Source organism: Cyprinus carpio, unplaced genomic scaffold, assembly GCF_018340385.1.
Source record: "Cyprinus carpio isolate SPL01 unplaced genomic scaffold, ASM1834038v1 S000006759, whole genome shotgun sequence".
NCBI classification, from domain to species: Eukaryota; Metazoa; Chordata; class Actinopteri; order Cypriniformes; family Cyprinidae; genus Cyprinus; species Cyprinus carpio.
Window position 1 is genome coordinate 510,686 of NW_024879356.1, and position 24,108 is coordinate 534,793.

A 24,108-nucleotide genomic window follows, 5' to 3' on the forward strand; every position below is an offset into this window, starting at 1 on the left:
AAACTAAACCACTGTAAAAAACCTATTGCCAAAGACTAATGACAACACAGCATTCCATAAAACAGCTGATAATTTAGAGTAAACTATTTTCACACGATCTAAACCATAAGCTGACCAAGATAAGCATGTGGAAGCATGCACTAGCATGTGTCACTGTACAACAACTTTTCATGGCTCTGTGTCAACCGCAGTGTTAGTGTTACAGCTTAATTCCGTTTTTGTAATACTGAAGAATTTTAAATAATACTTTAAAAGGAATAGAGCGACCAAAAATGAACGTATTGTCGTACTCACCCTGTGAGTGTGTTGTTCCAAACTCCCCAAAACTCTCCTTTCATGTTTCATGGAAAAATAACAACATATTTGCAACATATATAGTATATTAAATATATCAACACATATAGTTTTTAAACTATTCATTTAGTTAATAAAATAATTAAAATATTACTAAACTATAATAGTATCTCTCACTTCATATTATTTTTTGCAATGACGTAAGGTGAGTAAATAAACAGAGAATTCTCATTTTTGGGTGATCTATTTCTTTAACTTCAGAAGCAGTGACACTGAAGTTGGAAAGATTGCAAAGACGGTACTTTGTTTTACTCTATCTGGTCCTTGGTATGAATACAAATGCCTTGGAAACCAACTTAGCCTAATATGGAAATGGTTACGAAATAAAGCGATATTCCACGGTTCTACGACAAAGTGTAAATAACAAGGCCATCGGTGAAGAATCAGCTAAAGCCTACTAAATGTGACTCAACCCCTCTGGGATATAAGAATACTAAACGGAAAACACAGCTTACGTTGTGGTGAAATAAAATTAGCAAACGCTCGTTAGAAAAATCCTTTCTTCGTAAAGGGGTATTTGCTGTGAAACACTGAAACCGAAGATGGTGTTTTCTTTAATGGAAGTAGCATGTGTCTGTCTGACACCGTCAACAGCTCTATGCGTTCCTTTCGAAATACTCCTGAGCGACTCCTGATTTGGGGATTATAAATGTAGGATACCCCAAAGCTTGTCTATCTTTATAAGCATGATTATCCATCCTACAGTACCATGTTCTACATAATAATCACGAGAAGCACACACAGGATATTCACAGCAGTCTTTACAGGCTCATGTCACAATTACACCCTCAATCTCACGTCTACAACTGAAGTGTATTTACAGATTTGAATTGGCACTTGACAATTACATACGGACGTCCGCCGTTAGCTCTTTGCTTCAAAAATATGATTTTAACCGGCAGCTCTCTGCAGTGTTCCTGGAGGCTGTTTGTGTGTTCTTTTGCTTTTTAACATTTCCTTTCTTTGTACATTTTTTTTTTCTCGCGTTATAGGAACATGGTGTGCTCCTCCCCAGTGTGCAGAGCTTGACGTTTCCTCGCTGCCTGGGGAATCAAGAGCCTTTAGTCCAGAGAAAGCAGTGGCTGCATGTTTTCTTCTTCGCTTTTCACTTTTTCTGGTCGTTTCAGGACTCCTGGTTCCACCACGGACTGGGACCTGTGGGTATACATTAAATATGAATGAACCGGATTTCAAGGTGCACAACTGAGAAATGAAAAAACTTGAGAGTGCACTGAAAAGCTAGAATACAAAATTTAATCTAAACCTCAAAATAAACAAGAAAAGTAATGACATTTATATATATATATATATATATATATATATATATATATATATATTTATATATATATATGTATGTATTACATGTATGTATGTATTACAATCTTTAAATTATTACTAATATTTCTAGGCTGCTAATCAAATAAGTAAATCAAGAATAGTTCAGCCAAAATTTTTAATTTGTTGAAAATGTACTCACTGTTAGATGAGCTTGTTTTATCATCTGAACAGATTTGGATAAATTTAGCATTGCATCACTTGCTCACCAATGGATCCTCTGCAGTGAATGGGTGCCATCAGAATGAGAGTCTAAACAGCTGATAAAAATAATCCACAAGTAATCTACTCCCCTCCAGTCCATCAATTAACATTCTGTGAAGTGAAAACCATAATTTCTGGTCAAAATCGAGTCCATAATCTATTAAAACACTTCCTCTACTGGAAAAAGTCCATCCCCTGTTGTCTGCTCACATCAAAATCAAAATATTTCAGCTGTTTTTGCTTGTAAAAATTCTGATTCAGATAAGACAACGTTTATCCTCTGGAAAAAGTAATATTATGTATAAAGGACTCATATTTTAGCTGGAAACAAGTTAAAAACATCTTGAAACATGCAGATTTTCGCTTCACGAGATGTTAATTAATGGACTGAAGTCGTGTGGATTAGCTGTTTGGACTCTCATTCTGACGGCACCCATTCACTGTAGAGGATTCATTGGTGAGCAAGTAATGTAATGCTACATTTCTCAAAATCTGTTCTGAAGAAAAAACTAACTTATGTACATCTTTGATGTCCTGAGAATCAGTCAATTTTCAGCACATTTACATTTTTTTGTTAAATATTCCTTTAACGCAAAAGAGGACATGCCAAATATAAAAAATAAATCTGAAATTAATTAAATGTTTTTTAATTGAACTCACCCAAATCTGACTAGATAGATAGATAGATAGATAGATAGATAGATAGATAGATAGATAGATAGATAGAGAGATGATAGATAGATAGATAGATAGATAGCACTGCACACTAAGTAGTACAAATTAATGATGCATTGTGCATGTCACAAGCATTTAAAGAGAAGGATGTGTAAAGGAACATGTCATCTTAGTGCACTGTGTTGGCCTACTTTTGATTTAGCCCTCTCGTAGAGGCATAAGAAGCTTTGAGGACAGTGTGCTGTCGTTCATCATGTGCAGATCTGGGGCACTTTCCTCTGACTGACGCATTTATGTATGAACCATGATTGTAATCATGAAAATTAAACAAAAACAGATGTTTCTTATCAAGCAACTGCTAGATTTAACAAACAAAATAAAATTTTCACTGCATTTAACTTCAGCAATGTGATGTATTTGATGTATTAAATATTCAGAAGGAAATAATGTAGGACAGGGTGATTCCACTGGGAACTGACTGGATTGTGAAAAGTGGGCTATGATACGTTAGAGGTAATATACAGTCATCCAGTCATTGCTGAAAAAAATACGCACATAAGCTGTTAAACTAACGTCACAGCAAGAATCCATGCTATTTGAGTGCAACCCAATGCAAACACAAGAGAAAACTGTGTTGGCGAAGAAAAAAAAAAAAAAAAAAGATATCCATGTGACCTTTCCAGAGCAAACAAAATGACGAAGTGTGGTTTTAATTACTCTGAATAATTTGTGGGAGGTGTTAGGTTTTTAAATCAGACATTCCTAGGCTCACACTCATTTTAACACAATGACATTTTAGGGAGTATTAGGAAGTGGAAATTTAAACCACCAGTGAATATTATACAACACTGATGCTTGATTAATTACTGACTGGAAGTAGAAATGTCAGTGTTGATGCATCTTGCATGTATGAAAATGACAACAGCTGCACTGACAAATTAACTGATTATCTTAAGACATTGTTTTGGGCCTGATAGTATTAAAAAAAAAGGTTATTTTTTAGAATTACTAGAAACTAATGGCAAACAATAATAATAATAATAATAATAATAATATTTTTACATACATACACACACACACACACATATATATATATATATATATATACACACACACACACACACACAAACAAACACGTGCATGTGTATGTGTATATATAATATTGTATATATTATAATGTGTGTGTGTGTGTGTGTGTGTGTGTGTGTGTGTGTGTATTTATTTATATATATATATATATATATATATATATATATATATATATATATATATATATATATATATATATATAAATAATGTAAAAATTATTAAAAATAATAACAACAACAACATGTAATTAATAACAATAGCTACAATTAAAATAGCTACAGTGCTTTCCACTGTAAATATATATATAGTCAACAATGCATCATGTACTGGACACATGGTTTATAATATGGGGATAATGAATAAAAACATAAAATATTTAGGTATTTTTAGAAAGAAAAAATCTTTAAAAATGCCACAAATTCCATTTTTTCAAATTTCGATTGAATAAAATAAACTCTACAAAAGCAAATTAGTTAGGACATATTGTAGGTGATAAGATGTAATGTGTATATTTACATTCAAGCTGATTTTATTACAGCTCAAATAAATTATTAATCGAGTCTAATGGGATCATTTTCTAAACCAAAACTAATAAACCAAAGCCCCAATATATGATCTGTTTGTGACTGGGTCCATAGATGGAACTGAACTTCAATATATACTGTATATAGATCATCACCAGCGATCTGTTCCCACATCTAAAACATGATAAACTATGTTAATAATACAGCACTAGAGAATAATTCACAATACAGGGTGCAGGATTCTGCCAAAGCTTATTTTTTTGTGTACATAGATGTGTTATGCACGGACTGGGAGGTTTAGTTTAACAGCCAAAGCTGTTTAAGGAACAGCACTTTGATCTTAGCAATAGAAAAACATCTAGGACCTACTTTCTTGCAAATACTGCGTCCCCCAGACGCTTTGGTAGAATTCAAACACTACAAACAGTTGCTTTAAATGTGAGAGCCAAATAAGCCATTGTAAACTGCTATATTTGGTAGCCAACGTCTCTGTACAAGTACAGCCCCAGCTGCAGAAGGCAAAGAAAGAAAGTAAGATGTTTGCCACATGTAAACCTCTAAAACGTGTTCTTTTACGCTCTAAATGCATCCATGTATAAATGCGTCTCACGGCAGCAGCTTCACCCCCTCAAGCTGATTTCATGACCCTAAATCAAGACACCTCACCCTGTCTTGATCAGTGAAACAAGCTGGGTCAAACCCAAATAAAAACTAGGGAGTTTGGTTGCTAAGCACCGTAAACAAGAAGAAACATACAGTGTGCAGCTCAAATGTGACTCCTTTGACAAAACACTGCAGCTTCTTTTACGCCCCTAGCAAAGCTGCTTATTTTTGTTATCCAGAGCGACTCTCTTGATAATTCTACTTGAATGAAGACTACAAGCAAATACTGTTTCCATGGCAAGCAACCAAATGATGTCATTCAACAAGCGTATTAGAAATAAACCACAACATACATAATATGGCCAGTTTGGTGACCTTATGTGCTTGTTTTAATGAACACAAGTGTTCAGGTTAACTAAAATTAAAACTATTAAAAATAGTTTGGAGTAACTAAAATAAAGCTAAAAAAAAGATATGAAAAAATATATAATACAATTTAAACTTAAAAAACTTAAAAACTAAGCATTTTGCCTTCGCAACTTACTGAAATAGTTAAATAAGATGAAAAAAATAAGTTGAAGTATTACATTTACTAAAACTAAAAAATGAAATAAAAATACACTAAGCTAAATAAAAATATTAAAAAACAAAGCCAATAAATTACAAGAAAAATATAAAAATAAAAGCCAATTTAGAATTTAGATTTTTATTAAGGGGAAAATCCCTTGAGAATGCGCCATCTCATTTTCGAGGGGGACCCAATAGCACATACATAAAACAATACAAAACACAACACAACACATAAGTAACATAAAAAAAAAAGCTCACTCCCCTAATCGTCCACCCACAGTCTACAACTACATTAAACAAACAAAAAGCATATTCATACAAGAAAACATACATTTTCATACAAGCATGAAAATCCAAATATGCAAGCCCCCTTATAAAATAAATAAATAAACAAATTGATAGATAAATGATAAATAAGTAATTGATTCTAAACCTAAATTTGAAAACATAAACTATGTTATTTTCAAGTGAGATAATAAATTTATCTTGAAGAGACGAAATTATGTAATTGATCTAAGAAAAGAAGGGAGATTGTTCCAATCAAAAGGAGCTTTATAATGAAATGACCTACGGCCGACTTCAGTGGCGATTCTAGGAACAAAAAAAATATGGATACTGCATATATGCATATGGATATACTGTAAAATATGGATAATGCTGAAGGGGGGTAAGAAGATATAGATGGAACCAAAAACTGTTTTAAATAAGAGGGACAATTAAAATACATTTAAAAAGAAACTGAAGCCAGTGATATTGCCTTCAGGATTTAGGTTGAAGCCAGTCAAGAGCTTCATACAACATACAATGATGACTTCTATAAAGACATCTCAAAACAAACCTACAAGAACTGTGAGCAATGTTTAGAGGTTTTAAGTTGTTATCAGAAGTATTTTGATAAATAATATCCGTGTAGTTGATAATAGGAAGAATTAACTGTGAGATTAATCTTTTCCTTACTTGAAATGAAATGCAATTAATTGAACGATAAAGAGAACTCAGACACCCATATGATTTTTTTAAATAATAAAATCAATGTGATGCTTAAAGGACGATTCAGGATCGAGCCAAAGACCGAGATATTTAAATAGGTCAACTTTAGATAGGAGTGACCATCTTCAAAACTAATATCTAAATCAAAATCGATGGTGTCTTTTAAAGAACACCATACTACAAGACTTCTTTTTATTTAGGACAATTTTGTTTTTGTAAAACCAATCCTGTAATGTGTTAAAGTCAAGCTGCAGGGAGGACTGAATATATGAAATATCAGAATGAGAAGAGTAGATAATGTCATCTGCATAAAGCTGAATAGAGGAATGTAAACAAATTTTAGGAAGGTAATTAATAAATAAACAGAAAAGCAGAGGATATATTAAATATTTAATATATTTATAAATACTATAATAATATATATAAATAATACTAAGATAAAAAAAAGAATACGAAAACATTCCACTATGCCAAATAAAACTGCAAAAATAGATAAATAGATTCACTGAAAAGCTAGAACATCAAGTAACAGACCTCTTCATAGTTTTGGGGGACAGGTCTTTCTCCAGGTCTTTGACAGACAAGGTATAGGATTCGGGGCAGTAGTCCGTCTCCTCGTCATACGCGTGGTCAAGCAACGTTCTGGCCCAGGTGCCCATGTCGTAAGGGGGCAGCATGCCACCCAGCTCAGACGGCAGAATCTCAGGCAAGATCAGCTGGTGCAAGCTGTTCAGATTGGTTTCCATGCATGAAAATCTAAATATACAACACATAAAATATTGTTATTTGCCTTGAAAAAAAAAAAACTGCAGCTTTTACTGTTTTTTAATCAGTGGTTTGCACTAAATTTTGTGGCATTGCATTGTGCATTTTTTTTTTTTTTTTTTTTTTTGCATGAACATCAAAAGCCTGTATATTTTTGTGTTTATCACATCACATGTACATAAACAGAACAGTTAACAATTCTATGTGATAAAACTGATTTCAGAAAAGTCTGAAAATTAAAAAAATACTCTCACCCTTTTTCTTGTTTTGTCCTTGAGGAAAGGCCGGATGACTGTGTACAAAGCGTGGATGTACCAAGGTTGGTTGACAAAATGAATCCCTCCAAACCTTGCTGGAAAGCTATCCTGTGGGTGGTAGAAAAAATAATTAAATAAATAAACTAAATATATTATTGTATTTAACATAACATATATTATTATATAAATAATATTTTATAAAACTTTCAAAATTACTATTAAAACTATTAGAATTGTGTAGAATAACTAAAACTGAAAAATAATATAATATATTTAATAAATAATATTTTATAAAACTTTCAAAATTACAATTTTTTTTTTTTTTTTTTTTTTTTTGATTAATATGGATTGTGAACTGTAAAATTAAAATGTTGGTGTTGGTAATTTTAATTGCTAGTAGACCATAAGAAACAACACAAAATTGTGTGTGAAATGGGAAATATTGAAATAGAGAAACTGAAATAGTATATTCTTGTAAAATATACTCCAATAATCTTTGTTGTAATTACTACTTGAAAATGTACAGTGTGTGCGATTTTATGTAAATAAATGTTTATGCATATTTTGTAATTGCTAGAGTTTGTGTGGAGAAAAAAAATTCAGATTACATGACACCAATGACCACCTCTCCCCCTACAACCTGTTACTGATGCTCATTTGTAGTACCTTGAGACAATTTCATGATTCCACAGAGGATTACACCAAAAAGCGGGCATAATTTCCATTTCTCCCGATATCACACTGCTGAAGTTGATAAATACCTTGCTGTGTTCACTAATCTGCCCTGAACAGTAATCCATATTCATAAAGCTGACTGCAAGGGTTCCGGGAAGCTTCATAATGATGCTGTCTTGCGGTCGTTCGCTAAGCTCACAAAAATCAAGACACACGTAATGAAGGTAAAGACTTACAAGTCCCAGGTAACAGAATGTAAACTTGTGTCTAGATAAGTCATGAGAAAGAAGCCCCTCATGCTTACACAGCAATTATTTGAACAAAAATACAGTAAAAAGTCATATTGTGACTTTTGCAGAGGATATATTAACATGATCTTTACTTAATACCCTAATGATTTTCGGAATAAAAGAACAATCGATAATTTTGACCCATACCATGTATTGTTGGCTATTGCTACAAATACACCCGTGCGACTTAAGACTTAGATTTTGTGGTCCAGGGTCACATATGATGACTTGGTGCTTAAGATGCCCAATTTTTGTTTACTGACAGTTTACTGCTTCTCATTGACTCTCATATCATAACAGAACTGTGTTGTTGGTGCCACTGGCGTAATGCCGATGATGGACAGCTGCAAGCAAGCAGGCCCCAGGCCAGTGTCCGGCGGCAGACCGCAGGCGTTGTGGGCATTAGATCTGGCACTGGATCTGACACAGAAGCAGGTGATGGTGCAAAAAACATGCCGATTAGTTCAGAGGAGGGGCTATAAGGCATTTGCCAGCAGGTGGTGTCGGTACACACGATGATATCTCTGTTTTGAGACTCTGCTTCTACTGAGCGAGATAAAGGTCTAAGCTGCATTAAACATGAATAGCTAAACTCTGGTGTGAGCTGGTCCAACCCGACTGATCTGTGTCCCTGTAGTGTGACAGTGGGAGGAGACAGAGGTAACGGGGGGGGCTGCCATAATGCTCTTTTGCTGGATTCTAGAATTCACATCGTCTGATCCTGCAATGCTGAAAAATCATTATTAAATGTTAGACATGAGTTTTCAGGATTAAGCTGGGGCTCACTTCTACAGCCTAGTGGTGCTGAATTGCAGTTTACACTAAAAAGTTGTAGATTTCACTCAAAAAACTGCTAGTAAATTTTACAATAAATTGCAAAGAAACTGCAAGTAGCAGTGAATTAAACATGAAATTTTAAAGCAGAAAGACTGAAATATGTACTCCAATAATCTTTGAAATACAGGAATATTTTTTTTTTTTTTTTTTTTACAGTCTACTGTCCAGCTCACTTCAAATGCAGCATCCCTACAGAAATGGAAAATCTCTACATAGGCAGCAACTAATACAAATCATACAAAAACCTGACAGGAGCTGAATAATTACGCGGTTGTGCTCGCGGTTGTTCTTTCATAATTAATGAATTTGGGCAGATATTGAACTGAATTGAAACAACACTGAACTAAAGTGAGCTGAATAATGACTACTGCCTTCTGCAGCGCCGCTTTATAGCTTCATGAGTGAAGTCATGCTTGGTACACTGTTTGTGCACTGAGCTACTGACAAAACAGTAATTGATGAGAAAAATGTGCAGCTTTATATGCATAGTTGTCACTGTAAAATTTCAGGCCAAATTATAAAAAAAAAAATTCCAGGAGTGGAATTTAAAAAGCATCATAAGTTTTCGTTATGGATTGTTTCTACACTCCTGCATAAAAGACTTTCTAAAGAAGGTCACCACAGCAGAATGGAAAGCAGATAAAAAACAGATTTTTGTTAATGTCAAGGTTTTTACACGAGCTACTCATAAAAATATAAAAGGGATTGATCTGGGTTTTATGCATAATGCTCCTGTTTTGGTCAAGTGATGCACTCAAATGACTTGTTGGAAAAGGCTTTAGTTTGCTTGTATTAGCTTGAATTCAAAGCCATCAAGCAGCTAACATAGATTCTGGCAGCAGGTCAAATTGACTAGAAAGGAGTAGAGCCACAGGATAATTGCTCTTAAAAGTGCCTCATCATGAAATCAGGAACCATTTTAAAACATCAATCTGCAATGTTAAATAATTACCGGTTTTAAACCGTGCCACTAAATTACAGTTTATCAAAGAATGGCTTTGCGTAGAGCTTTATGGGGTTGTTTTAGTCTCTGTATAAACTGATGGACTGCTGATTTCATCTGTGCATTTTGTTTCAGTGGCTTGACATGAAACCTCCATCTCTTTTCTTGTCTGGAGTCACTGATGATGCACGACTGAACTCCAGCAAGGTAATTGAAAGAAAAAAAATCCATTTGCTGGAGTCCTTTTGAAAGACGTAGCCTAAGGAAAAAGCTAGTATTTTATCATGGTCCCCTTACCAAATAATACATATCAGTCAGAGTCAGTGAGCTGTCCTAGTTTCAGTCACAGGATTTCCTGGATATGAGATCTGATTTGGTGACCCTAAAATACAAATAGTCTTCTGTAGCCAGATTTTTAATCTATCAGCATAAAATGTGGTCCACATTCTGGCCTATTCTGCTCAAGAATCGTTTACTTTTTAACAACTGTTTTCTGAAGCTGAGGTAACATACAAACAGTTAACATCCTGTTAGCAAATACTTTGTCTAAAACTAAGACAAATTAACCATAACTGCGCGAACCAGTAATACGAAGCTTCACGCTCTGACACATACCATTGCTCACATCAATAATTGAGCTCTACAGGAGACATTTTATCTACACTTGCCAGATCCAGCCCACTGAGCTTAGAAACGCAAGGCCGCTAACACAAAGACGAAGCTCCACTCACTAGCTGACAGCTCTCCTACAGATCAGAACAGCCCCGTTATAGTGCGATAAACAGAGCGCGACCATAACTGTGCCACTTTGCAGAGAGCAAAAAAATTAGTCTAACTCCAGTCCTGCAGGCCCAGATATGTCTAGTGCTGTTTCCCAGATAAGCAAGATGCGTAGAAGCTCTCTGCTTTCTGGGAGGCAGCAGTGGATCTTAGCATCCAGATGAGCCAGTCGAACCAACTGACATGAGAGATGCAAACATTTTCCATGTGCAAGTTGCTCTGTTGATTGAATAGGGACTGAGAAGGGCCCTCTTCCCTGGATCACGCTTTGCTGTATTTGCTTATGGGACAAAGACTGCTGGGCACTATAAATATTGCACAGACCTCATGCCCTGAGCACATAGCTGTTCAAGCAAAGACAATGAACTTGAATGGAAATCTCTTTGGATTGGGTAGAGCAAATTAAGAAGAATGCATTGGTGTTAATTTAAATCATTTAAAGCTTTATACTCTTAAAAATAAAGTTTCTTTATTCAATGATTCCATGAAGAACATTTAACATCCATGGATTCTTTCTATTCCACAAAAGGTTCTATATAGAGGGAAAATGTTCAATGTTCTTTAGAGGTACTAAAATGTTCCTGTGCAATGAGAACAAAATGGTTTTTTAAAAACCTTTATTTCGTAGTTCAGCCAAAAATGAATATGAGGATGAGTAAATGATGACAGAATTGTAATTTTGGGTGAACTATCCCTTTAAGAGAAGTTACATACTTTAAGAGACATTACTTGTGGCAAAGGTGTAATGCTGGTATGCCACTGAAATGAAATGAAATGAAATGAAATTAAATTAAATGAAATAAAATAAAATAAAATAAAACAGCACTCATAGTAATATTAAAGTAGAATAATTGCTAATACTCCTACAACTGACATCAGTCCCAGACAAGCAATAAAAAAGTTCACACAACAAATAAAATAAAATAAAATAAACTGCACTATATAGAAGGTTCATCAAAATAGTCAAGTTGTGTTTAATGAACTGTGTCTGCTTGTCTGTATTCAGTTTTGAACTAAACTGCATACACACAGCTAATACCAACCAAACAAAACAAATAAAATAAAATGTTTAAAATAATATAAAATTATTATTATTATCATTATTATTAATGATGATAATAATAACAACAACAACAACAACAATAATAATTGTTGCTGATACTCCAACAACTGTCAGTCTCAGCAGTAAAAAAACCTTCACAGTGCAAATAAAATGACTTTTTATGGGATTTGCAACAATGTGATGCATGTCAGTCTGTCAGGACAATGAACTTCTTGTGCTTTCTAAGATGCACTTTCAGTGCCCTACATAGAAACACGCACATACGGCCCCAGTATCTGAGTGACATGAGTGCGTCTCTCTCTGTGAGCACAGCCCATCTGGAGGGTGCATAGCATGGCGGTTGGACAGGTTGCCAGGGAAACTCGGCATGGGGTGGGCTGGGGAAGATTGGCCCATTGTGATTGGCTGCCAAGCGTGGGTTATTTCTCAAGACTAAGAGAGACAAAAGGCATGTCCAAAGCACAGAAGCAAACAACAGAGGCTGGAAACAACAAAGCACTGCTCCAGGAAAGCCAAGACCACTTTCTCTTACTTCTATTCTATTGATTTTGCTAAGAACAGCCATTTCTGTGCATCAAGTGTTCTTTTCTGAACCACCATTTGCTAGGGAATGTATATGATAGATGCATCTACTGTAAATTGAATAATAAAAGCATATTACCTCAAATAACACAAAATGGCCATTGCCTGCAAACCACGAAGATTACTGGGAAGAATCCATTAGTTCTTTTTTTTTAACCCTGTTAAAACACATGATAGTTTCTGGCACACAAAAAGGTATTTTCAATAGCAACAGATTCTAGTTCATCAAATGGATTCAACAGAAAACAATAAAAATTAGCAGAGAACATAAGGGACTTATATATTCTCTCCTCTTCCTTCTGTCCACATTCTTCAATTCTTTCTGTTTCTGTCACTCTGTCTCCCTCTGTCATATGTGTTGACTCAATGATATGACAATAATCTAAGCTAAAACACCAAAAAGCACTGAGCCATCAAAATACTGTGTTGTGATGCTTCATTACATTGCTGATTAAGACAGGCAGATGTCCATATGAACAATGCCATCCATCAGATGATGACCTTGCACTTTTGGGTCGGAGAGCTGTGCAATTTCCCCTCTGGCTCTAAACATCATGTTTAATGACTCAATGTACATACTGTGGGTCTGTCAGTGTCAAAATACAACCATGGGGCATCGCACCTCTCATTCTAGCATTTATCTTCTGACCTATAAGCATTCAAGCATTTTGCTCTTCAAAAGTTTTTGAAAGAAATCTTTTTCTTACCAAGGCTGTATTTATTTAATCAAAAATGCTGTAAAATGTGAAATATTATTACAATTCAAAATAACTTTTTTTCTGCTTGTAATACATTTTAAGTTAGCATTTATTCCTTTGGTGGCAAAGCTGAATTTTCAGCAGACAGTTTTCTTGTCTTCAGTGTCACATGATCCTTCAGAAAATCATTCTAATATTCTGATTTGGTGCTCAAGAAATATGTTATATTATTATCAATGATGAAAACAGTGCAACTTAATATTTTTGTGAACCATGATTCATTTTTTTTCAGGATTCTTAAAAACTTTTAAGTTGCATTAATATTTGAAATATTATATATATATTTAATGCATCCTTGCTGAATAAAACCATTAATTACTTTTTTTAAAAAAAAATCATACTAACCCCAAACTTTTAAACAGTAGTGTATATCTGTAAATGCATGCATTCAAGTCGCTTTATGTAAATTTTCAAAAAGTAAAAAATCAGGATTCCTGTAAATATTTACATATGTAAATCCTGACTTCTGCTGACAAGCTTGCTGCTGAGGACTCTTTTGAACTGTAACTAATTAGCTGTGGCTGTTTTCCTTCAATCTACGCTATTGTTTCCCTTTCAAACGGCTACAAAAGCGATGTCCCACTCAACGTGAACAGCACATTGTGGATGCAAGATGCTAATGGCAGGCGATCAATTATTCACCAGCTAATCTGTCTGAAGAGGCACTGGAATGTGGAAATAGGCTCATCATGGGACCCGCATTAATATTCAGTCAACAGGCCTCACTCTGCACTGCCTACATGTCACATCAGACCCAAGCCCTCCTCAAAGGAGTGATGTCTAAATGAGAGCTTTCAAGAGGCTGCTTCTGGAAATGGATGATGTCGTGTGTGCAGATAAGCTATTGTTAAATGCACAGTGACCCTTTTATGCACAGTGGACTATTGCTTGTCGATTTATGTTTAGTAGTGATGTTAAAATAGTGGAAGTCGTACATTTTATGCAATGTGAGTTGTCTGTGCAAAACACTGCGGTTGACTAAAGTATCTACTGTGTATAATATCTGGTGCATTTCTGTGCAGATTGTCATTGGGTTCAGCTCCCGTTCATGTTACTCACAAAGAGAATGGCAACTGTTTGACAGTTGAGGGATTCCTCTACAAGCACCTGTTCAGCCTCACACATGCAGAATTTCCCTATGCAGTTCCCATTATTCAAGCCTGAAGCACACTTTATGAACATTAAATATTTGATGTTCCATTGCTGCCAAGAACACCCATTTAGATGCATGAAGGTACAAGAATGCATTGTGATATCCATGTTAATTTTCGTATTATAAACATTAGATTAAAAACAGACAAGAGTGTTACCTGCAGGCCCTCAATTGCCAATCTCAGCATGCTTGGAGTTAACTTGGAAGCTTGCTTGAAAGTGAAGTTACTCCAGTCAATGATCAAGACAAATCCATTTACTTGTAGCTACGGGGTCGTCTATCATTGCCTCCAAAGAAAGTAGTAAATAGCTCGCAGAATATCCAGCAAAAGTGTACCTGCAGGATAAACACAGAGCCTTTAGGAAGATTTTGCAAACAAACTCATAAATGTGCACTTTTTTTTAATGACACTGACATTTTCTCATATAGTTTACTGAGTAAGTTTGCTTCGTAGCAGTTCAGGAATTTGTATTTAAACTTCTACAGGGGGTTTACATTTACCATATGCTGCAATAAATGTAACAAATTAGGACGACTTGACCCTAGTGTTCATCACACATGTTCGCTCTGAGAGGATGCCAAAGAACCCTGCCATCCGAGGCAATGGTGCGACTGGCATGAATTCAAAGGCTTGTTTGATATGGAATCGACCACTATGTACTCTCCAGTCTAAAAGAGGTGAGACTAAACACCCAACAGTTAGCAGCATGAATTCTCACAACATTAAAACAAATTACATTGAAGAAAATGCATATAACATTTAAGTAATCATTATCAATGCACTGTTGCCTAAACAATTGAAAGCATATATTTATGTACTGCCATTTTAATCATCTTTGTAGAGAAACAAATCTATCAAGGCGTTTAACTTTAAAATGTTTGCTTCAGGCCAAAATATGTCCATAGTAAACGAGTCTTTTTGGTGAAAAAGGTCTATCCCCTGTTGTATTCTCAAATCAAAATCGCACCAAAGCATTTGTTCAGAATGGGTTTGGAGTGTTTTTCAATTGTAAGTATTGATATGTGCATATTCCTCTCCTAACTCCAGTCCTCTATGACTTTTTCACTGGAGAAAAACAAGTAATAGCAGATAGAGGGACTCCTTTTTATCCAGAAGCAACTTTTTGAAGTTAAAGACAATTCATATTGATGGATTTATTACTAAACATGCAGCTTTTTTGCTTTCACAAAATGATAAATCAATGGACTGCATTGTATTGTGGACTCTTGTGGATTATGTTTTTTAACATACTCTCATTCTGACGGCAACCATTGCACTGTAGTCTGATCCATTGGTGAGCCAGTGATGTACAGTACAAATCTGTTCTAGTGAAAGAAACAAACTTCATCTACTCATAGCTACCATCTACAGCCTCTAGGATGGTCTGAAGGTGAGGTAAGTGAGTAAAGGTGAATTATTCCTTTATGTGTCCAAAGAATGTTGAGTGCCACGTTTATATTTACTGAAGTCCTGGGATGTGCCTGCTATAAAATTCATGCTGAGTTACAAACGGAAATAGAGAAGAAGAAACTATAGGCTACAGTTAAGCTCACATACTAGTATTTTATGTTACAGTTGATACACCACAACCCACAATACACTTACTGATAAAATAATAGCTTGATTACACCTTAAGAAATATTATCCTTATTTGATTTCGGTTAATGTGCGCAATTTAGTAGAACACTTACATAACATATGACTTGCATGGACAGTGTCTCCTGGGATCACCTGGGGGGGGTGAAGTGTTTTACTCAAGGACACATAGATGATAGATTAACCCTTGTTGGATCTGAACACTCAGCCAAGCCTAGGCTGTTAACCACTAAGCTGAAACATTATTAAAAGAGGCTATATATGGGGGACTTTTTTAGTCTGAATGAACTGTTCCAAAATTCATTAACAAATGCAATAAATACTTCTATTGCCTAATCACAAGTCAGTGGTATTTAAAAACTTTAAAACTGTCGTGACTGTATGCCAAGGTTTTTATATATATATATATAATATATAATATATCTATATATATTATCTATATACTTATATATATATATATTTTTTTTTTTTTAATGAGACAAATCATTTTGAGATTTTGATCACATTCTTTGAAAATTAGAAGATAACAGATACAAATATTCCAGGAGTACTTGATGTATTTCGGTTGTCATTACAGGTAAATAAAAAACACAATGCTGATGATATATAGGCATCACCATGTAAAAATTAAGGTTAAAATGCCCCCAAAACTTAATAATGGTCAACTGGTGGGGACACCATCCATTGGAAGGGTACATCAAATTTGAACTGTAAAAAAATTGTTCTAAATGTTCTTTAAACGATATATGAAACTCAAAATCAAATTTCTAAGAATTTGTTTTATAACATCTCAGATTCTTATTTGTCCATTGACCCAGATAGAAATAATAAACATGGAATATGTGTTTTACACTGTAATGTTAAGTTTAAATAAAAGGTGACACTTCACATCCCGTAAGTGGCTCAACATCATGCTCATAGGAATAGGCAGAAGACTTGTGGCTGAAAAACAAAGACGGCCTCTGACAGTGCGCGTGTCATTACCCACGATTAGCAAAAATCCAAATAGCACCCTACCTGCTCTGATCCCAGTTTGCCCGCGAAACAGAACCAGATCTTGTCTTCCTGATTTTCGTATCTATCCAAAATTGGACAGAACCCCAGGAAATCCATCCTTCAGAGCCTGCTTGATTCCCGGATCGGTGGCCTTGAGGTTCTTGAACATATCTAGGTTCTGTGCCGGTACTCAAAGTACTGGGCCAGGAGGCGGAAGGCCTCGAAAATGGTTAAATTTCCGGGCTTAAGAAGCGCAGGATGAAAGCATCATCTGTCTGAGAAAGCCAATGTCTGGACGGGTGATGATCATGTCCCTCACTCCTGTATGTCCTGATGCAAAAGTGTCGGGGTTCTCCTTTAACCTCACCTTTGCTTTCTCCAGGGTTTCTGGAGACAGGCCTGCCTGTAAATGAGTCATTGATGTCCGTGCACTGGACCAAGACATGACTCTTACTGTACTCTATATACTATCACTATATATTCCCTAAGTGACTGATGATAAAAATACCAATCATAAAGAGCCCTATTACTGCAGTGCTTTGCCAATAAAAACCTGACTTTGGGAGATGGTCCTGAGGGTAAGCTACGACCACTGCTTAGTTCACCTATACACTCCTTCTGAGCTTGTGGGTTTATTAAGCTGTTCTGCAAAGTAAAATTCACATACATTCATCTGGTCGTGCTCATCGATTACATACGTGTATATGCCCAACGTATGGCCTTAAGCAGGCTGAAATCGTCTTAGTTTGCGTAAGACCAAATATGAGGCGTTCAATCGACTACAGATCCCACCCCAAAAGCATCTAAGAACGGAGCATCACGGTTTAAAAAAGCGCTGCTCTATCCTACCATCGGTCACGCGGCAAGGCAATGCGGAACCCTGCAGCATCTCGTCATGAGTCTCTTTTTATTTCTTACATTTAACGCGCATTTATAATGTTGCCGTGAATTGGAGACGTCCCGAGAATCCCCCCCCCACCCCCGACACAGTCTTCTCAGCGCTCCGTTTACCATCAGATACGGTCCGTCGGAGGGAGACGCTATGGGTGTCGGTCCTGGGTTCCGTATGGTTCCGGTGATGTGAGTGGAGGGTTTACGTCAGTGCTGCTGCTGCTGTTGCTTCGCTTGTTGCTGATGAGAGTGAATTCAAGCATCGATCGGTGTGATACAGTCTGTCCGTGTCCTCACATGGCGGACGGAGGGGAGGGCGCTGTTATTTCCCCCGAGACCCACTCAAATAAAAGCTTTTGGCCATTTTTTGGCCATTGCCCCGAAATATTTTATGTTTCACACACATAGTGGTCTATTGTATATTTTTTTTCTTCTTCTGTAAAAACGTACAACCAAGTAATAATAATAATAATAATATCAGAATGAGATACTATTGCGGTTGCCCTTTAATGTATCTTTAATCTGTTGTCTTATGTATTTAATCTTTTTTTTTTTTAAATCTGCCGTCGTCTTCCACCTATATTAATAATAAAAATTACATTGTTGCTAATTATAATAATTATTAATAATTATCTTAATAATTTACTGTTGCTGTTGGTCATTTACATAACATTATTCACTACAAACCTCCATTATTCTGAAACGTATCATGTGTCAGTATTTACTCTATATCATGTATGATCTTTTTAAATATGCCAATCTCCAAACAACACCAATAATTTTATTATTATTCTTTCAAATAATCAATCATAATTTTTATCAACATGATTATTATCTATATTATAAATAATCAGTATATATCACTAAAACACTGATAAACATATGAAAGTCCAGGTTGGAAGCTAAAAATATGTTTCATGTGATTACCAATTATCTGGCCTACTTAATCAACCTGACACATTATGTTTTTACATCCACCGGGTAATTATATTGACCAGATTGGAGAGAAATAGCCCCTAAGGGAACATTCACTTATTTTTCATTTCATGATTGCCGTTTATGCACTTCTTAATTTTCGTTACTTAACCGTTTATATCATTTAGTAACACTCTTTGATTATATAAATTTCCGCCAGTCCGTAACATCATGTTTGATTAATTTTTCCTAATAGGCCTGCATGTTTTTTATATTCATCATTCTGTCAATTTCTGTGGAGGAAGCGGCATTGTGGCTACGGGCTATTGCCTTATGTGTCAAGAAGCATGGGCCTCCTTCACAAGGCGGGGGCTTTGTATTTAACATGTAGATGCAGGGTAAAGTAGGGGTTTGTTTGTGATGTGTGTTTCTGCCATAAAATAAACAAATGCAGAATTCCACAGGGTTAAACTAGCAACAGTCAAAGCAGTGGAACAGATCATATTGACATTCTGAAGAGTTAAAAACATTCAGAAAACCAGGAAGCCAAGGCCTTTAGGCTATCTGTGACCATCCACTAGTTCAAGATGGCAAAGCACTCAGTCGGTCAAAAAGCCATGACCACAACCAAATGTTTAAACTGAAATGCAACAGACCACGAGTACATGTAGTATATATATGCACATATGGGTCAAACAAAGCTTGGCACACCACACTTAAAGGCAGGTACGGGACTGAGTGCAATCAAAGCCCTAAAGGCACCATCGTTGATGTAGCAGTAGTCTCTTATATTTCTGCGTGGGAATGACTTCTGTCCTTTGGCTATGATTTCATAATTGAAATACCTCCGTAGTAAAAAGGCTTTTTTGGGGATTATGAGGAAATTATCCGTTAAAATATGATCGTAAATGAAGTCATTTTTGAGGCCTGCAACTCTGGAACACAACTAATTTCCATTTAGGTTATTGCCAAATTTCCTAATTTATTTTACCTTTCCTGCAATTTATTTGTCTATTTCCATTCATTACTCAAGACGTGACAGTCGACTATGTTCACTATTTACCCTCCTATCACATTCTCATTTAACCCTCTAGACACAGTTTTAAAAACATTCCAATGTTACAGAACTGCTAATATCCCTAATGGGATGGATCCACATGAGACAGACCCAAAAAAATACAAACAACAACAATAATTTGTACCTATATATTATAATTCAATATAATAATAATAACAATTATTGCTGTTATATCTGCCTAATAAAAAAATGCGTTATTATTATTTAAAATTTTGAACTATAAATTAATTTTAATATATATAATTATTATTGAATTCTGTTGATCATTATTATTTTAAAATAAATATATTATTTTTAGATATTTTTATTTGTATTTTGTTCATTTTTTTTTGTTATTTTGTGTTTTGTTTTTACTTTCTATATTAAGGCTGTGAAACGAGAGTCAAATGGTGACTGATCCTGGGATCAGACACTTTGTGGAGATTATGAAAGTCCTACAGCTGGCTAGGTGCTGGTGGGTGGGGTCAGGCAGGCGGGACAGGATAATGTCACATGTTCAGGTGGGGGGAGGGCTGAAGGGTTGGTCACAGCTGAGCTTGGAGGGGGAAGGCTCCCTAGAGACGCTAGATGGAGAGGGACGGATTAATTACATTTCAGCACTCGGAGAGATGTGGAGGAAATCAAAATGAAAATAGACGGCTGCATTTGAAATGACCTTTGTTGCAGAAGAGCAGCTGTCAGTTAAAATGGGTCTGGCTTGATTGTTTTCCTGAAGTAGATAAGGGGTTATGTCCTTGTTTTTTTTAAAGACAATGCAATGTTTCAAAGAGCTTGAAAGAAGTATGATGTTTTAGCATTATGCAATGTTTATCTCAAAGAACACAGCATGCAAATAGTGCTATAAAAAGGAAAAAGGCTCTTAACTAACAGGTGGAAGAAAAAGAAAAACAAAAAAAGTATCTCCAGCAAGACATTAACACGGGTCAATTCTCCTTGATTTGATTACTCAGAGGCATCAAATCCCAACCTCATCAAACAGTGCTTTCAGCACCACTGGACAGCAATATTTTTTAGCCCTTAGTGAATGTAATGGATTTGGGTTAAATTTTGGCATGTTATAATTAATAAATATCAATAAATAAAAATGCGCCACTTTGTCATGCAGATTAGTGTTAATATTTTAATGTATTTAAAGAGCTGATTAAAACAATTAGTATTTTTTACTATGTGCCAATTGTTCATAATTCAACCAGAATCTTATTATAAGCCACAAATATACATCTGGTGTTAATATATATCCGGTCCTATGTAATTTTTTTCAGTCTGATTTTCATTTTTTATATAAGACATTAAAAAAAATTTAATCTGAAACCAAACAGAATACTGATCTTATTGATGTTATTTGAAAATAAAAGGGCATAAGAATCCCACCAAAAAGGTCGTTCAACCCCATATTAGAAACAGCTACTGTGAAACTGTATGTGAAATTGAAAATGTAGCAACACTAGAAAATCATCCGTAAAGCTAATTCACACATTCAGCTTTGTTGCTTTCAAATTATTTAAAGACGATAGTTTAAGGAACTACTAGAAATCTGTTATATATAAATAGGCCAACCCCGAGGGGAGGCGAACACACTGGTGCTACCAAATGCTACATATCAATGGCAGTCGTCCAAGAAGTTGAGCTTTTCGTTCAGGCCAGATGGTGAGGTGCATGTTGCCCTCAGCTCTGTCAAACTCTCTTCTTGTTTAAATTCACGACAACAATGGTGATTGGTAAAAGTCTACAACCCCTTCACTCTCATACTAAGTTGACATCCTTTTTTAATTAAGTTGATAAAAATTTATCAATGGGGGTTCACTGATATGAGCTATGGAGATTGGGTGATTAAACTTGCTGCACTCGGTCGTGGGAAGCCAGCTTGAATAGCTGCTTTTGTTTATCCCTGAATGTTATTTAAATGGCTACTTTCTTAAACTGCTAATCGTTTTACTAGTATCTTGCTCTCATACCGTGCAAAAGAGTTTGTGTATTAATGGATATTTCGAGGGGGGCCCACACAATTTGTGGCCACGTATGGGACTTTAGGTTTGGTATACAAATCTACCAAGAAAGTACTGGCATTCATAACCCGTAATAATATTACCAACACTCAGTGCATGGTCATCTGCCTCTTAGCAGTGGCATAGAGCTGTTCCTAAATGATGGACATCTGGGCAGTACCGCACGAGATATGTATGTGAGTTGTTACTGGGTGAAGACTGAGGTTACAATTATTCACACTTGGTGATAAATAGATATGTATAAAAACCTCGGTCCCCGTTATCCAAACGCCTTTTACATGTTGACAAAATAATGTCATGTTTAATTATTGCATGAGCCTATATGTGGCGAGTTCATTTCCCCCCTAGTGTGGTACTTCTTGTTGTTGTGGTATGTCAAACAAACAATTAATCGATGTCTACCTTATAATGAAACTCATCCTACTTTGTAAGTGTTATTTAACACGAATAGGGCACCAAAATTCAGCATTTTTACAAGTCACGTCACATAGGATGGATGAAACTAGGAGGATAGCACAGAATAGAGAATTGAACTAATGAAACACCATTCAAAAAAAGAAATCCATAAGAACTGATAATAATTGGTGTTAGTCCAACCCACAAATCGTTTTCTGACAAAAGATACTGGACTGAATTTAAACACTTAGCTCAACTTATACTCGTCAAACACACAATTAACACAGCCATCACAAATTTTTTAAATTTTGCAACAATAAAACAAGTCATCCATATTGTGTTATAACGTCAATTAATAATTAATAACATAATACATAAATAATACCAATGGATTTGAATGATTTTTTGAAAATATATGCCATGCTTAGAACTCAGTAGTAGAACTTTCTGGAAAATTAAGTGTCTAGGTTCTGACCAACTGATCAGTAAAACATTATGAGAAAAATGTATATGAGTTTCATATTTATTGATAATGATATACGTAAATTATAATATTTAAACCTAGAATGTTTTAAAATAATAAAACAAACAATAAAAACAATATAATTAATATTAAAATTTTTATTTAGCCAATAGTATTAATTACTCTATATATTATTGCCCATTTTTAAAATCAACCCTAAAAGTTGGAGAAATCCAGTTTATATACAGTGCAGGGGATGAGGCAACAAAAAAAATCTCATAAGGGCTCACTGTACCTAACTTTTAAAAGAAATTGAAAAGATTTAAAGTACAACTAAATGTCATTTATTTTAGTTTTAAATTTCAAAAAACTTTCAATTAAATTCTAAAGGGACAGTTCACCCAAAAAAGATTTGGTCATTTAAGGAAAATCGGTTCATTAATTGCTCCTCTATGTCGTTCCAAAACTGTAAGCCCTTTGTTCAATCTTGTTGTGTTAAAACAATTAAGATATTTTGAGGAAATCCAAGAAGAGCTCTCTGACCCTCCACAGACAGGTAGTAAGGGCATCCTTAAAATAGTCCATGTGACATTAGTGATTCAATTGTAATTTTATAAATATAAGAGTATTTTTTTTGTGCAAAGAAAACTAAAAATTTGATTCACTTTATTCAACAATTATTTTCCTTCGTGTCACCCTTACTAAGTTTCTGTGCCTTGATTGTGGTAGTGTCTTTGAGGTCTAGGGAGGGTCAGAGAGCTCTCAGATTTCATCAAAAAAAATCTTAATTTGTCTTCGTAAAAAGAACGTAGGTCTTTACAGGTTTGGAGCGAAATGCGTTCAGTAATTAATGACAGAATTTACTTCTTTTTTTTGGGGGGGGGGGGGGGTGAACTATCTCTTTAATGGCACAAATCATTGCTACAGAGGGCCTACAGTATATAGTAAATACAAATTGATCATTAAGAAACTAAAGTTTTGTCCTGTGACATTATGATTCATGCTGTACTCAAATATATCCAAAATCTGTGTCTGAGTTATGCAATTTGCCATAGCCATTGGATATATGTAGAACAAACTGAAAATAATTTGATCAATTGATCTTGCTGTTTAATAGCCTGCATGGTGGTTGTCTACTTGACCAGATGATGGCAGTATTGTGCTAACACTGTGGATCAGTGTGTGGGCAACAAATAGGTGGATGCAATTTACCTTCTCTTCATATGCGCTCCATGTGTCAGCTGATGCTCCTATAAACTGTAACAGATGTCATTACACAATAAAACACTGTAGAAATCACAATGAACCTCCTCATACTT

The 24,108-nt window shown here is 35.2% G+C and overlaps 1 pseudogene; it reads right to left on the reverse strand.

The window, feature by feature from the left end:
- Positions 1–1,353: 1,353 nt before the first annotated feature.
- On the reverse strand, positions 1,354–17,458 carry LOC109052612 (annotated as a pseudogene).
- Positions 17,459–24,108: the final 6,650 nt, after the last annotated feature.